The sequence below is a fragment of the Pongo abelii genome, chromosome 8, assembly GCF_028885655.2.
Source record: "Pongo abelii isolate AG06213 chromosome 8, NHGRI_mPonAbe1-v2.0_pri, whole genome shotgun sequence".
Lineage (NCBI taxonomy): Eukaryota > Metazoa > Chordata > Mammalia > Primates > Hominidae > Pongo > Pongo abelii.
Genome location: NC_071993.2, coordinates 47428296 through 47446093, shown reverse-complemented (window position 1 = coordinate 47446093; position 17798 = coordinate 47428296). Strand labels below are relative to the sequence as shown.

At 32.6% G+C, this 17798-nt stretch overlaps 1 long non-coding RNA gene across 3 annotated transcripts in view; it reads left to right on the top strand.

Annotated features, from left to right (window-relative positions):
- The window catches only part of LOC134762036 (uncharacterized), a 41959-nt gene extending 27772 nt beyond the window's left edge, over positions 1 to 14187 (top strand). For 2 of the 3 annotated variants that reach the window (XR_010141502.1, XR_010141503.1), the window contains 2 exons: positions 478 to 533; positions 2801 to 14187. This is a non-coding gene — a long non-coding RNA (uncharacterized LOC134762036). The remainder of the gene's footprint in view (positions 1 to 477; positions 534 to 2800) is intronic. The other variant, XR_010141501.1, reaches the window with a different exon arrangement.
- The last annotated feature ends 3611 nt before the right edge of the window (positions 14188 to 17798 follow it).

Here is a 17798-nt window from a genome sequence, read left to right as displayed (position 1 = left end):
ATGGTCTCAATCTCCTGACCCCGTGATAGCCTGCCTCAGCCTCCCAAAGTGCTGGGATTACAGGCATGAGCCACCATACCTGGCCCTCTTTTCCATTATTAATATTGTTTTGTTTTATTGTTCATTGCAGCAATTGAAGTATTAAAATATCTTATTATAATTATATTGCTCTCCATTTGTTGCTTTAATTCTGTCAATTTTTGCTTTGTATTTTTGGAAACCTAATGTGAGAAATACACATACACACACAAACATATAAATATATGTATGCACATATTTGTCATACGTTTTCAATAAATGATGTCTTTATTATTGTTTAATGACCTTTTTGCTCTTGTGAATTTTGACATAAAGTATATTTTATAAAATAAGAGAGTTGTTGACTTACGACGTATTTCGTATAATACAATTTTGATCTCTTCTGCTCTCATTTGGTTAATGTTTGCTGAAATGTCTTCTTCCACTTGCCACTTTCAGGCTGATTTCACTACTAGATCTCAAGTGACTCTTGAAGAAAGGCAAGTTGGATCTTGGTATATAAAATTTTATATAATCCCTCTATTCAATGTATGTGTATTGATTGGAAAGTCTATTTTTAAAATATTTATTTTCTGAAGACAAAGATTATTGTTATTTTATTGTTTAATGATTCTTGCATGTCTGTTTCTCATTCTGTCTTCCTTTATGTCTTTTTGATTTTTGTATGGATAGGCTGTCACTTCTTTCTTATTTCCTTTTTTGTATCTATACATACATTTTCTTTGTGGGTGCCTTCAGGATTATATAAAAACCTCTTAAAATTTCAACAATATATTTTGAAGTGGTGAAATTTAAATTCGGGTTCATGCACAAATTATGTATTACATCTGTCCTCAACTTAGTTATTGATGTCACTAAACATATCTATTTATGTTATATGTTTATTAACAGATGTTCATTACTATTTTTAGCTTTTATCTTTAAATTTTAGAGAATAATTAAATAAAACATTTTTTGGTATTATGACAATGCTACAGGATTTTTTTTTAATAAGATTTGTATATCTTTATATCTTTCACAGAAAGGTATCTATTTTTATATGATAGTTTTGTTTTTTAGCATCATATAGTTTTAGTAGGAGGATTCTTCTCAGCATTTTTTGTAGGGCACATGTAGTGTTGATATAATTTTTCCACATTTGGTTATCTTTAGAGGTCTTTACTTTTTTTTCATTTTGTAGCACAGTTTTGCTGGTTATATTATTCTTACATAGAAGCTAGTTTTCACTTGGCACCTCTACTATAGCACACAATTTCCTTCTGGCCTGCAAGGTTTTTGTTGAAAGAGTCACTGGTTATATCATAGAACCATAATTATGTATTTTCCAGCATTCAAGATTCTCTTCTTGTCTGTGACTTTGGGAACTTTGCTTTGCATGTCTTGTTATGGATCTGTGTGTTTCCTAGTTTTAGTAGGTTGAGCTTCTTCAGTTTTACAAACTTATTTTCTTACTTTTGAGAATTTCTCAGGTATTCTTAATTTTTTGAGACAGTGTCTTGCTCTGTCACCCAGGGCTGAGTACAGTGGCATGATTGCAGCTTACTGCAGCCTTGGATTCCTTAGGCTTACATGATCCTCCTACCTCAGCCTCCCATTTACTGGGACCACAGGTGTGTGCCAACACACCTGACTAATTTTAATTTTTATAGAGGAGAAGTATTGCCATGTTTCCCAGTTTAAACTTGAACTCCCTAGGTTCAAGTGATCTGCCTGCCTCAAACTCCCAAAGTGCTGGGACTACAGACATGAGCCACCACACCTGGCCTCAATCATTATTTCTATTTGTATTTTCTACTTCCATAATTTCTATTATATTTTTCATCTTTTCCTTGTTATTCTATTTTTTTCTGATTTTATTTAGTTATTTGTGTTCCCATTTAGGTTAAATTTTTAAAATTAATGTGTACATCTTTATATTCATGGTTGTTTTCTGACAGTTTTAAGTTTTTTTTTTCTTCCTTAGGCCATGTCACTGTAATATTTTGTGTGTATTGTAGTCTTTGGTTGAGATTTGAACATTAACAAACAGCTACCTGTCACAATCTTTATAATGCGGTGTTGTCCTAACATAGTCTGAAACCAATTGTCTCAACTAGAGATTCTGGGAGCCTATCGAATATGTTATGATGTGTCTTGTGTGGAATTCTGTGTTGATTATTCAGTTAAAGGGGTTTGCCTGTGTTTCTTAAACAGTCTGTAATTACTCCCTGTACATATTGCATGTCTGTGGTACTGTAGTTTGTTGCTGTAATATTTACCTTTGATCTCAGCAGACTCAAGCTGTTATTTCAAAGTATACCATAATTTCTTTCAGCACATTTTGTCACTGGAGACAGAAACAAGTCTCTGTAAAAGTGCCCAGAAGCCAGAAGTAAAAATACATGAGCCAGTTTTTTCTTTTTTTCTATATTAAGGAAGATGCCAGGCATTGCAGTTTACTTCTAAAAGTGCCATGCTGCATTATGGAGGAGGAAAGGTGTTGGGCAAATGTAACAAACTTTTCTATCCATTCAGTATGGCTTGTGGCATTTTGCTCACCTGGTACACTGAACACACTTAACTCATTTCTAGATTTTCCATAAAGACATTTTGGTCAGTACAGTTTTGTTATAAGTCTATAAAAGTATTAAGACCTGTGGTATTTTTGTTATGCCATGTTGCTAATGTACTTTGTATAATTTTATGTATTAGATTTGTAAACAATAGATTTGTATATTTACATGGGCCTAGTGAGATAATTTGTTATTTTTATTTCTTTCAGCTGTGTTCTCATTTCACCCAAGACCTTTGGCTAGATCAGAACATAAAAAATTCATTTCAAGAAGTGATACTGAGAAGATAAGGGAAATGTAGACATGAGAATTTACAAATAAAAAAAGGCTGTAAAAGTTTGAATGCATCTAAGGTGCAGGAAGGAGTTTATAATGGACTTAACCAATGTTTGTCCATTACTCAGAGCAAAATACTTCAATGTAATACATGTGTGAAAGTCTTTGGAAATTTTCAAGTTCAAATAGACTTAGGAGAAGACATACTGGAGAGAAACCTTTCAAATGTAAAGAATGTGGCCAATTCTTTCACAGGTTCTTACACCTAAGACAACATCAGATAATTCATACTGAAGAGAAACCCTACCAATGTGAAGAATGTGGCAAAGATTTTAAGCAGTCTTCAGGTCTTACTATACATGAGAGAATTCATACTAAATAGAGACCCTACAAGTGTGAAGAATGAGACAAAGCCTTTAAACAATCTTCAAAACTGAATAAACATAAGAAAATTTATACTGGAGATGCAACCTACAAATGTGAAGAATGTGGCAAAGCCTTTTCCTATTCCTCAACCCTTACTCAACATAACATAGTTTATACTGAAGACAAACCCTACAAATGTGAAGAATGTGGCAAAGCTTTGAAGTAGTCTTTAAACCTGACTATACATAAGATTATTCATATGGGAGAGAAACCCTACAAATGTGATGAATGTGGCAAAGCCTTCAGAAAATCCTCAAAACTGAAAGAACATAAAAGAATTCATACTTGAGAGAAACCCTATAAATGTGAAGAATGTGGCAAAGCTTTTTATTGTTCCTCAGGCCTTACTCAACATAACATAGTTCATACTGGAGAGAAACCCTACAAATGTAAAGACTGGCAAAATTTTTAAGTGGTCTTCAGACCTTACTATACATCAGAGAATTCATAGTGGAGAGAAACCCTACAAATGTGAAGAATGTGGCAAAGCCTTTAAACAATCCTCAAAACTGAATGAACATATGCGAGCTCATACTGGAGAGAAATCCTACAAATGGGAAGAATGTGGCAAAGCTTTTAAGCAACCTTCAGGCCTTACTCTACATAAGAGAATTCATACTGGAGAGAACCCTTACAAATTCAAAGAATGTGGTAAAGCCTTTTATTGGTTTTTAAGCTTTACTAAACATAAGATAATTCATAGGGGAGAGAAACCCTACAAATGTCAAGAATGTGGCAAAGCTTTTAAGTGGTCTTCAAACCTTACTATACACAAGAGAATTCATATGGGAGAGAAACCCTGCAAATGCGAAGAATGTGCCAAAGCTTGTAAGCAGTCTTTGGGCCTTACTATACAAAAGAGAATTCATACTGAAGAGAAACCCTACAAATGTGAAGAATGTGGTAAAGCCTTTTACTGGTCCTTAAGCTTTACTAAACATAAAACAGTTCATACTGGAGAGAAGCACTACAAATGTCAAGAATGCATCAAAGCTTTTAAGCATCTTCAAACCTTACTATGCATAAGAGAATTCATACTGGAGAGAAACCCTACAATTGTGAAAAATGTGGCAAAGCCTTTTACTGTTCCTCAAACCTTATTCAACATAACGTAGTTCATACTGAAGAGAAACACTACAAATGTCAAGAATGTGGCAAAGCTTTTAAGAAGTCTTTAGACCTTAATGTACATAAGATAATTCATATTGGAGAGAAACCCTACAGATATGAAGAATGTGGCAAAGTCTTTAAACAATCCTCAAACCTGAATGAACGTAAGATAACTCATTGTGGAGAGGAATCCTACAAATGTGAAGAATATGGCAAAGGCTTTTACTGTTCCTCAAGACTTACTAAGCATAAGATAGTTTATACTGAAGAGAAACCATACAAATGTGAAGAATGTGGCAATGCTTTTAAGTGGTCCTCTGAGCTTACTATACATCAAGAATTCATACTGAGGAGAAATCCAATAAATGTGAAGAATGTGTCAGAGTCTTTAAACACTCCTCAAAACTGAATGAACATAAGAGAAATCATAGTGGAGAGAAACCCTACAAATGTGAAGCATGTGGCAAAGCTTTTTAAGCAGTCTTCAGGCCTTACTATACATAAGAGGATTCATACTGGAGAGGAATCTAGAAATGTGAAGAATGTTGCAAAGCCTTTTACTGGTCCTTAAGCTTTACTAAACATAAGAGAGTTCATACTGGAGAGATACCCTGCAAATGTCAAGAATGTGGCAAAACTTTTTCTTGTTCTTCAAGTTTACTCGATATAAGAGAGTTCATACTGAAGAGAAATCCCACAAATGTAAAGAATGTGGGAAAGCCTTTAACCAGTCCTTTAGCCTTACTAAACTTATGAGAATTCATACCGGAAAAAAATCATACAAATCAGAAGACTATGGCAAGATCTTTTAAGTATTGCTCAAATATATCCAGCCATAATTCATACTAAAGATTATGCCTGTGAACCTAAAAAAGTTTGGCAAAACTTATGAATACACCTCAAACTTTCCTAAGCATTGGAGAAATATCAGTGAGAAATCTCAGAAAACTGAACAACGTGGCAAGGGCTTTAAATGGTTGCCACATCTTACTGCAGGTAAAATAATTGATAGTGGAGAAAATCTCTACAAACAAAGAATGTGTCAAAACTTCCAACATGCTCATACCTTATGGCACATAAAAGCGTTTATACTTGAAAAATTATACAGAGTGTGGAAAAGCCATTTCTATCTGCTCACATCATAGTCAACATCAGGAAGTTCATACTTAAGAAAATTATTATAAATGTATTTACTGTTGAAAGACCCTGGAAAATATAAACCCTTAAAATAAAAAAGAGTATCCTGGAGACAAACATTACAAATATAAAGAGGGTTGTAATACCTATACTTGCCCTATATAATGTACAGATTTTATGCTAGAAGGAAACTCTAAAGGAATTACTCAAACTTGTTTGGCATCAGAGAATTTATGTTGAAGGAAACCGTACAAATATAATAAATGTGGAAAAACATTTGTTCAGAAACTACAGCTTACAAAACACCACACAGTTTATAATAAAAGATATTTTTGCAGATGGAATACATGTGTAAAAATAGTCAAAATTAAGTCTTTGTAAATTTTAGAAAATTCACAGTAGGAAGAACTAAGGCACTGGCACTTAAGACATTACACTAAATCAGAATGTTCTGTATAGAAAGTAATCCAAAACTAAAACTGTTGGATAATTTATTTGTATATAAGTTTAAGCGGAGTGGAAGTTTATTTTTTGCAGAGTTATAATGACATTCAAGGTATATGTTTTTCCTTGAAAAAAATGTAGATGTTTTGAAAAGCAAATAGGTAATTCAACTGTAAAATTGCCTCATGCTGTTCCTTTTTTCCTGTTGTTTGTATAAAAGCGTGTCATCAATTTCTGTTACATCAGAAATCTGAGAGATTCCTTTCTTATTAGGTAGGCATCATTCATTTACTTTTCCATGGAAGAGTAAGGATATTAAAATGTAAGATGCATAATGAAAATCTAACTGGAGAGGCTCTTTATGGCTGACTTTTAACATTGTTCATGTGATGCATGAGTTATGTGTTTAGAGTAATATTCTGCATTATAGTGAGAGGAAAACTTTGAGTTTTAGTAGTAAATTGTTTTACCAATTGTACTTTTATGTAATAAAATGTAGGGAATTTTAAAATTCTTTTATAAGACTGTGATAACTTAGCTTTTAAATTAAACGAAATAGTTTTATACTTTTTAACATGTGCATTTAGTAAAGTGTTATGTCACCAACTTTAATGTATCCCACCTTATTAAATATGTAGCTAAAAGATGGTAACATAGTAGAATGACCTCTCTAGCAATCTCTTTTTCCTGTGGCATTAAACTGAAAAGTTTAAGAGTTTTGTTTCAATGGGTAAAATGTACATTTGTTTAATGTTTTAAATTTTTGTAGGAACATAATATTGTTTACCTATTTATGGCATATATAGAATATTTTCATACAGGCATACAATTTGTAATCACATCAGAGTAAATGAGGCATTCTTTACCTAATGCATTTTTTTTATATTACCGACAATCCAATTAAACATTTTTAGTTATTTAAAAATGTAGAAGTAAATTATTACTTGCTACAGAGGTTTTTTATGGTCATAATAATAATTACATAGTAGTATAATAAGAAATCTCACATTTCTGAGTCCTTAATGAATATTTTTAAAAATTTGTCATATATATTTTCAACAAATGGCCTCTCTGCCTGTAAACTCATACAGACTGTTAGTTTTTACTTACATGATGCTAAATATACAAATATATTACTCTTAAGATAAACATTAGGTGTAAGAAAATTGTGGGGCAAGTAATTGTGTGAGTGTGAGTGTACCTATTTTCAGAAGACAAGAAATATTGGAACAAAATATCACTTTAATAAAGTGGACAAATTGTTTACTAGAAAACCAGAAACCTCAGTGATTTTGAATAATATCTGTATTATCTGCATTTTATTTAATTAATTACTGTGAAGTCTTATGGACTGTGTTTCCAAATCTTTCCATGCAAATTCTTTCTTTCATGTGCCTGGTACTCATGGTAGACTGATTTTTTTTCATATTTTTTGTGTTTATAATTTATTAAGTATTCATTATGTGAGCTGCTCAGGTATTCTAAGAATTTTTATAAAATTTAGTAATGCACGCAAAATAATTTTTCAATGTTATTTCACAGTGAGTGTATTAACTTATATTTCTTTTGTTGCTTTCTTTTTTCTTTTTTTTTTGAGATGGTGTCTTGCTCTGTCACTCAGGCTAGAGTGCAGTGGTGAGATCTCAGCTCACTACAACCTCTGCCTGCTGGGTTCAAGCAATTCTCTTGCCTCAGCCTCCTAAGTAGCTGGGACTACAGGCATATGCCACCATGCCCGGCTAATGTTTTTGTATTTTTAGTAGAGACTGTGTTTCACTATACTGGCCAGAGTGGCCTCGAACTCCCGACCACGTGGTCCACCCACCTCGGCCTCCCAAGGTGCTGGGATTACAGGCATGAGACACTGCATCTGACCAACTTATATTTCATTTAGTTAGAACATTCCATTTTTTTATTTTAATTGGAGAAACCTGTGTAAGCTAAGTTTCCTTTTCTTATTGTTCATTTTACTCCTTATAATTGACATAGGTGAATTTATTCATTCAGCCAATTTGTTTAGGTAAATACTGGGGAAGCTTCATAAGTCATAAAGATATTTTGATATGTAAATGTAGCAAACACAATGCTTGCTGTGTAATAGAGGCACCATTATTGGCCATAAATATTTCTGCTGGAGTTAGTTTGTACCTCCAAGTAAAGATAAAGAAATATGCATGGTGAAGAAATAAAATCGATTCTGTATGTGGAGAGGACATTGTTCTTATGCTGCAAAACTGACTTTCTGAATTTAAAGAGACATTCTGCTTATTTTCTGATTATCTTTAGTTTTGTTTGTGTGTCTACTTATGTTTATCCCAACTGTGTATGCATCACAGCCCTTCTTTTTCTTCTTTGTTTTATGGCTACATTTTTATTGCTGTTTGTTTCATGCCATGTCATTTCACACAGTACTTTGTAGGTTCTGATGAGAAGTTTGTCAATGTAACTTTCAGATCCATTAATTGAGATAAAAGGCATGCAGTGCTCACAGGTGAGAGGAATAAATCAGTCAGAATTTCTTGTCTTTGTAAAACCAAACTTCTATTAAATTTTAACACAGTCTGTGTGGGGTGGCTCACGCCTGTGATCCCAGCACTTTGGGAGGCTGAGGCAGGAGAATCACTAGGTCAAGAGATTGAGACCTTCCTGGCCAATATGGTGAAACACCGTCTCTACTAATAATACAGAAATTAGCGGGGCATGGTGGCATGCACCTGTTGACCTAGCCATTCAGGAGGCTGAGGCAGGAGAATTGCTTGAACCCCAGAGGCAGAGTTTGCGGTGAGCTAAGATCACACCACTGCATTCCAGCCTGATGACAGAGTGAGACTTCATCTCAAAAAAAAAAAAAAAATTAACACAATATGTGGAAAATATAAAATTAGTTAGAAGATATGTCTTAGAAATTGAACTTTTAGAAGAGTTAATGGTAAGCAGAGAATGTTAAATTTAATTTTTTATTACATACTTACAGCTCAACTTAAGTTTTCATTCAGAATCTTTTATTTTGGTGTGAATGTTAAATATTCAAAAATAATAGAATGACACCTGTGGATTTCACATGTGAAATAATCTTTTTCCTATTAATGTTAAAATCTTGAGGAATTTCTCACACTTGTATAATGTACTTTTTTATTGGGTACAGTTTACTATTTAGAGGTTTCATTCTTTGTCACCTAACTAGTCAATCCTTTGTCATTTTATCTGGAAAAATTTTAAAGATCATGGCATCTTTTGAGTTAAAAAATTTCTTCAGTGATCTGGGATGCAAACTTATTTACTCTCTTCAGAGTGGTTTAATCATGTGAACCACAGCAACACCTGCCCTTTTTGCGTCTTCCCTATCATTACCACCAGCACCAGAAACTCCAGGTGTCCTAAGTTCAAAGTAAAACCCTAAGGTATATTGCCTTCTCCCATGCTCTGTGCTGGGTCCTGAAAACATGGTGGTAAATATTAGAGTTCATATGGTCATGACTGACTAGGTGACAAAACAGCACAAAAACTATGGATCTTTCATACTATTCAGACATGTTTATGATGGAAACACAGAGTCAGAATTTGAAACATTGTCATTTTTAATAGTTTTTATAAATATATTTTTAAATTCACTGATAAAATATGTATTTATTTTGTAAAATAATATTTTGAAGTAAATATACATTGTCAATGCCTAATTTTAGTTAATCGTCAAATGCTTTGCCTCACATAATTATTATTTTTTTGGTGAGAAGACAACATTTACTGTCTTAGCATTTTTTCAGAAACACAATACATGCATTATAATCTCTTGATTTTTCTTATCCAACTGGAATTATGTAATCAAGATACATTCTGTAGAATCCACATGTGAGTGAAATTATGAGATATTAACCTTTCTGTGCCTTATTTCAACAACTATAGTGTCCTTTAGGTTTATCTTTGTGATTAAAAATAAGATTTTCTGTTTAAAATACAGTATTTCATTGTATATATATACCATAGTGTCTGTATTTCCTCATTGGACAATGGACACATATGTTGATTCTATATTTTGGCTTCTGTAAAGTGTGCTGCAACAAACAGAATTGTAGATGTCTGTTCATCAATCTAGTTTTATTTGTTTTGTGATAGATATCCAGTAGTTAAATTACATGTTAGATTTTAATTGTTTTGCAAAATTTCTATATTTCATAATGGCTGTTTTTATTTACATTGACACAACCAGTGTGAAAGCTTTCCTCTTTCTCTTTTTTCAAGTTTACCAACAATTTTTTTAAACATTCTAACAGGAGTGAGTTTATATCTTAGAGTTGTTTTGGTTTGCCTTTCCTTGATGATAATTGACTTTGAGCCATATTCATCTATCTGCCAAGCTATATGTATGTCTTTCTTTGAAAATTATTTATATACATCTTTTGCTTATTTTTAATGGTTATTTGTTTTTTGTTGTATAGTCCTTTGAGTTTCTTATATATTTTTGATATTAACTGCTTTTCACATGTATAATTTGCAAATATTTTCTTCCATTTTTCAGTTATGTCATTCTGCTGATTGTATCTGTTGGTGTGTAGCAGTTTCTTAATTTTAAGAAATCTGATTTGTCTATTTCCCCCTAAAATTTTGAGGTTGACCCCAAGAGTCACTGCCCAGACCAATGTTATGGGGCATTGATTCTATATTTCCTCATCTTAGTTTTAGATTTTCAGGTCTCACATTTAAGTATCTAATTTGAGTTAATTTTTATATATGGTGTGAGATGAAGGTCTGATTTTATTATTTTGCATGTGGATATATATTTTCTCAACATCGTTTATAAAAGAGACTTTTTTTAAAAAATTGTCATCTTTATTTACAATCAGTTGTCTGTAAATACATGAATTTGTTTCTGGTCTTTCTCTTTTGTTGTATTGGTCTATGTGTCCATTTTTATGCAAGTAACACTCTGTTTTGATTACTGTAGCTTTGTTGGACATTTAAAAGTCAGGTAGAGTGATTCCTTCAGCCTTTTATTTTTCATTTTTTTGCTTGATTTTCTTAGCTATTCAAGGCCTTTTGTGGGTTAATATACATTTTAGATTTTTTAAAACCATTTCTGTGGAGAATTTAACTGTTATTTTAATAGAATTTTTATTATATCTGTATATCAGTTTGTGTAATGCAGATATTTAACAATATTAATCATGCCCATTTATGAATTAGAAATATCTTTTTGTTTGAATATTATTTATTTTCTAACTTCCTTTTTTTTAGATTATAATGTACCAATCTTTCACCTTTTTGGTTACATTCATTTCTAAGTATAGTTACTGCTGCAATTATTGTAGATGGGATTGTTTTTTGGTTTTATTTTCCGATACTTTATTGTTAGTATATAGAAATGTTACTGAATTTTTTATGTTGATTTTGTATCCTGCAAGTTTAATAAATTTGTTTATTCTAATAATTTTTTGTGAAGTCCTAGGTTTTTCTATACTTAAGATTATGTCATCTGCAAGGAAAATATAATTTATTTTCTTCATTTTATTTAAGATTGCTTTGATTTTATTGAATAATTTTTCTGTCTTGGTCATTTTGTATTATGTTCAGTAAGATGGAAGAAATTGGGCTGGGCATGGTGGCTCACACCTGTAGTCCCAGCACTGTGGGAGGCCAAGGTGGATGGATCACGAGGTCAGGAGATCAAGACCATCCTGGCTAACAAGGTGAAACCCCATCTGTACTAAAAATACAAAAATTAGGCAGGCATGGTGGTGGGTGCCTGTAGTCCGAGCTACTCAGGAGGGTGAGGCAGGAGAATACCATGAACCTGGGAGGTGGAGCTTGCAGTGAGCCAAGATTGCACCACTGCACTCCAGCCTAGGCAACAGAGCGAGACTCCATCTCAAAAAAAAAAAAAAAAAAAAAAAGATTGGAGAAATTCGACATCCTTGTCTTGTTCTAGCTCTTAGAGAAAAGGCTTACAGTTTTTCCTTATTTAGTATGTCGTTAGGTGTGCATCATTGTTACACATGACATTACCTTGAATTGCATTTATTTTATAACTAGTTCAAGAGATTTATTATGAGGAGATACTGAATTTAGTTACACTTTCATTATGCATCTATTTGAATGTTACAGTTGTGACAACCAATCCCACAAAAATACAAAAGATGTTTGCAGACTACTATAAATATCTCTGTGCACATCAACTAGAAAATCTAGAGGAAATGAATAAACTCTTAGAAACATACAACCTCCCAAGATTGAATCAGGAATAAACAGAAGTCTTGAAGAAACCAAAAATGTGTAAGTAAATTGAATTGGTGATTAAAAAAAAACTACCAATTATAAAAAGTGCTAAACCAGATGCATTCACAGCATGATTTTATCACGTATACAAAAATGAGTTGGCTGTAATTCTACAGAAAGTATTCCAAAAAATCAAAGTGGGACTTCTTCCTAATTAATTCTATCATATAATATTAGTCTCATCTTGATATATTAATCCAGTAAAGACACAACAAAAAAAATTACAGGCCAATATCCCTGATGGATACAGACACAAAAGTTATTCATGAAATGCTTGCAAACTGAGTCAGGAAATCAAAGTTATTTCACTGCAACTATGTGGACATTATTCTGTGAATGCAGGAATGTTTTAACATGTGCAATCTATAAATGTAATTTAACATATGAAAATAATTAAAAAAACAAACCACATTATCTCAATAGATGTGGAAATAACAATTAATAAAATGTAATATCTATTTATGAAAAAAATTCTCAAAAAATGATGAATTGAAGGAACATACCTCAAAATAATAACAGCCATATAAGACAAATCCTCAGCCAACATCATACTGAACAGATGAAAGATTAATGCATCCTTCCTAAAAATTGAAATAATAAAAGAATGTGCACTTGTATTCAACACTTGTATTCAACATAGTTCTGAAAGTTTTAGCCAGAACAATCAGGCAAGATAAAGAAAGAAAAAGCACTCAAATAAGAAAAGAGGAAGTCAACTTATCTATCTTTACTGATGATATAACTGTCTACCTACTTCAAAGACTCCTCCAAAAGACTCTTAAGCCTAATAAAAGACTTCAGCAAAATCTCAGGGCAGCAACAACAAAAAGCAAAACAACATTCAAAAATGAGCAATATTTCTATACACCAGTAACACTTAAGCAGAGCAAAATTAAGAACACAATCCAGTTTACAATAGCCAGAAACAAAAAATAAAATAGTGATCCATTAAACAAAGGAAGTTAAATATCTCTACTGGAAGAACTACAAACCACTACTGAAAGAAATCAGACACAGTGCAAATAAATGGAATAGTATTTCATGCTAATGGATTAGAATTATTAAAAAGATCATACTGCCCAAGGCAATCAACAGTTTATTTCTATTTCTATCACTCTACCAATGCCATTTTTTATAAAATTAGACAAAAAACTATTCTAAAATTTATATGAAAACAAAAAAGCTCAAATAGCCAAGGCTATACTAAACAAAGAATAAACCTGGAGACATTATGTTACCAAACTTCAACCTTTACCACAAGCTACGGTAACCAATATAATATGGATGCAGATACACACACACACCCCTATTGAACAGAAGAGAGAGCCCTGAAATGAAGCTGAACTCTTACAATTAATTGATTTTTGACAGCATCAACAGAAAGAACTCCCTACTGAAAAAAAGGTGCTGGAAAAACTGGTTAGTCATACGCAGAAGAGGAAAACTCGACCCCTACTTCTCATGATATAGAAAATTAACTCAAGATACATTAAAGACTTATCTGTAAGAGTTCAACCTATAAAAATCCTAGAAGAACACCTAGAAAATTCTCTCCTTGGCATTGGTCTCTGTAAAGAATTAATGACTACATCCTCAAAAGTGAAAGCAACAAAAATAAAAATTAAAAATTGTGACCTGTACAGCAAGAGAAACTATTAACAAAATAAACAGACAACCTACAGTATGGGCTAGAATATGTGTAAACTGCATACAACAAATAACTAATATATACGTTTTATAAGGAATTTAAGAAAAAATGTTAACAAAAATGTGAACATAAACTTTTAAAAGAAAGACAAAAAAAGCAGCCAACAAACATGAAAAATTGGTCAATATTTCTAATGATTAGAGAGACGTAAATCCAAACCACAATGTGATACCATCTCACCCCAGTCTAAATGGCTATTATTAAAAAGTAAAAAAAAAAAAAAAACAGGTGTTAAAATTGTGTAGAAAAGAGAAGCCTGATATACTCTTAGGGGGAATGCAAATTAGTTCACCTCCTGTAGAATGCATTTTGGGGATTTCTCAAAGGAGTAAAACTAAAGTTACCATTTGACCCAGCAGCCTCACTACTGGGCATATACCCAAATACAAATAAATTATTCTACCAAAAATACACCTGCACTCGTATGTTTATTGCCGCACTAGTCACAATAGCAAAGACATGGAATGAAACCATGTGCTCATAAATCTTAAGATGGATTTTTAAAATTAGGTAATTACACACCATCCAATACTATGCAGCCACTGAGGAAGAATCATGTAATACTCTTTGCAGCAACATGGATGCAGCTCAAGGTCACAATCCTAAGCAAATTAACACAGAACAGAAAACCAAATACTACATTTTCTTACTTATAAGTGGAAGCTAAACATTGGGTACACATGGAAGCAAAGATGAGAACTATAAACACTAAGGATTCCAAAGTGGAGGGAGAAGGGTTACAAGGGTTAAAAAGTACTTGTCATGTATAATGTACACTACTTGGGCAATGGGATTATTAATTGCCCAAATCTCAACTTCATGCAGTATACCTGTGTTACAAATCTGCACGTGTATCCTTGAATCCAAAATACAAATAATAAAATACTTTGTGATATAATGTCATGTTAGATTTCTCCAGTTTTGGTTAATGGTTGAAATTTAGGGTGGAAGACATAGAATTTTGTTGCCTTTAGACATAGGGGTGAATGTTTCTGTAACAGGTCTCCTGACATCCTATAAGCTATTTTCTCTGAAAGCTCTCAGCCTTAGTCTTGAGTGTGCAGCTAAAATAAATGACTGTACATCAAGCTTGTCCAACTCATGGCCTACAGGCTGCATGTGGCCCAATATGGCTTTCAGTGCAGCCCTAAACAAATTCATAAACTTTCTAAAAGCATTATGAGTTTTTTGTGACTTTTTTATCATCATTGGTGTATTTTATGTATGGCTCAAGAAAATTCTTCTAGTGTGTCCCACGGAAGCCAAAAGATTGGACACCCCTGCTCTACATCTTTATTTTTCATCTGTTTACAGTATGCTATATGATAGTGTTAATTTATTACCCTACTCCTTTGGGAAACAAAGATGGTCAGTGGTTTAAGTTTTTTTAGAACCATTTTTGAAAATATGAAGCTATGGTAATCATACCTAAGTGACATAATTAGGAAATAAAGTTTCTAGAAAAAGCATGAAAGCATTATGGTTAAAGTTCAAGAAAAATGAAATGGGAGTATTGTTTATTTAAGACAACAGTCCTGCAAAGGCAATCATTTCATCACAACCATTTTGGTGAAGAAGAATAATGTGTCAGAAGGAATTTTTAGAATAATTTTCTGACTATATGACAGTGTTAAATTTTTATTTCTATTATTTGTCATATATAAGTCTGTAAATCAAAAAGAAGATGGCATGACTTTCAGATGAATCTTTTCACACATTATATTCTCCCTAGAAGGGCACTGGTGTGTTTTTCAAAAGGGGTAGCATTGCTGGCCTTCATTGTGCTGCTATGTTTGTGTGCTAAATGAAGGCAGAAAGTGAAGCAGAGTCAACCAGGACTTTTCTAGTTTCTACATCCACATCATCTGAAATCTAGAGGTATGTCAACTAGAAATAATCCTGGGCTAAGTATTTTAAAACTGAGAAAAATGCATTGATAGATATATTTTTAGTTTATTTTTACAGTTTATAAAAATTTATAGTTTCTGACTTATTAGAAGTTAAAACAATTTGAACATGCAGATGACTAAAAGTTCCATCTAGATGATGGTATTAATATTTAGTAACTTAAGATTTTGAGCCACAATTGCCCCATTTGGCTTACTGAAAAGCAGTATTTTAAATGGAGAATAAGATTTCCATAATCCCAAGCATACGGATCTTTTAAGATAAGCACTATGCTTAGATGTGAATAGATTATGTTTGTAGTAACAGGAACTTTAATATTTTTTCTAATAGGAGCAAAAAAAGCAATAGAAATAGGTAGTTAAAATTAGTTCAAAAGAAACTTCACATGTGGTCATTAAAGGAGTAGCTGGGATTATAGGCATGTGCCACCATGCCCAGCTAATTTTGTATTTTTAGTAGAGATGGGGTTTCACCGGGTTCATCAGGCTGGTCTCAAATGACTGACTTCAGGCAATCCCCCCACCTCAGCCTCCCAAAGTGCTGGGATTACAGGCATGAGCCACCGTGCATGGCCAGAAAAAGTATTCTTATGTTACTGTTTCTGAAACTTTCAGAAACTTTAGTCGACTCAATGGATGATGATGTACATGCAGACCACAAATTATAAATAAAATAATAGGCTCCTTTTAGCTTTTAATATTAAGACTAAATATATTTCAAAAGTAAAATTAGTGGCTCTTTTAAGTCATAAGAAGAATGTCAGTGTTAGAAAGCCTTTACCAAAATATTTGTGTTAGGCTTAGTAATGAGTGCTTTGCACCAAAAATTAAGTTCACTTGTTTTTATATCTGTCTTTTTTCTTTTTTGTTATTTCTAGAAATATTTTAATTTTAAAATGTAAACTATGAGTGTGTTAAATGCCTTCATTTCTATGCCTTTTTGTTAATATTTTGTCTGACTTAGAAGGTAAGTTTTTAAAAAAATTTTCTTGAATGAAGACCATTAATCAACATAGAGACAAAATAGTAATGCAAATCGACCTTGATTAGTAAAATAATTATCTAGCTCCTAGTAATCCTTACCTGTCTCACTCAACATAAAGTCTACATCTTTGCATCTCTCTTAGTTATAAGGAAGTGTTGTTTGATCAAATTGGTCAGCACGACACTGGGTAAAATGAAACTATGTTTTGGTCTGACAGTTGAACTGATTTATTACCAAAGAAGTTGATTTTTTTAGTATGTGATATTTTACTATTTTCTATTTATTTAGGGAAACTAAACTGACAAAGCATGAAATTAAAATTTTATTTCAAATGGAAAATGCTGAAAGACTTTTTATAGTAACTAAAGCTAAAAATATTTTTGGATTTTTAAATTAAAGAACATCTCAAGTACTTCAAGTTACCTTCCCCTGACAGTAGATTATATTTTACTTTATTGCTAAAATGGAGTTTGGCTGTCTTTTTTGACTGTATTCATCATTTTCATTCTATTTTTTTGTGCAATATTTGTGTCATGCATTTCACATTTTAATAGTTGTACTTCATGCGATGTGATTTTCAAACAATTGTCCTATTTACATGGCAAGCCATCTGCTTAATCAGCAGTCACTTTATTTTCAGTCTTTTCAAAGCCACTTTGCCTGAAAAGCAAAGAGACAATTCAACCCAGTGTGCCAAGCTGGTCCCCTCCAGTGACCATCTATTCAAATTCACACAGGTGATCTTTTGGTGAAGGAAGGAAGGTGCACTTCAACAGCATTGTCACAGCAATGTGGAACAGATATTGTAAAATACAAGATGAAACATTGCCTTCAAGGAAAAAAGTTGATTTTTCTTATTCTGTGTACATGAGTATCTAATGGTTGTAAGGTTGAGAATGAAGAGTAAAGTTGGGCCACGTGCAGTGGCTCATGCCTGTAATCCC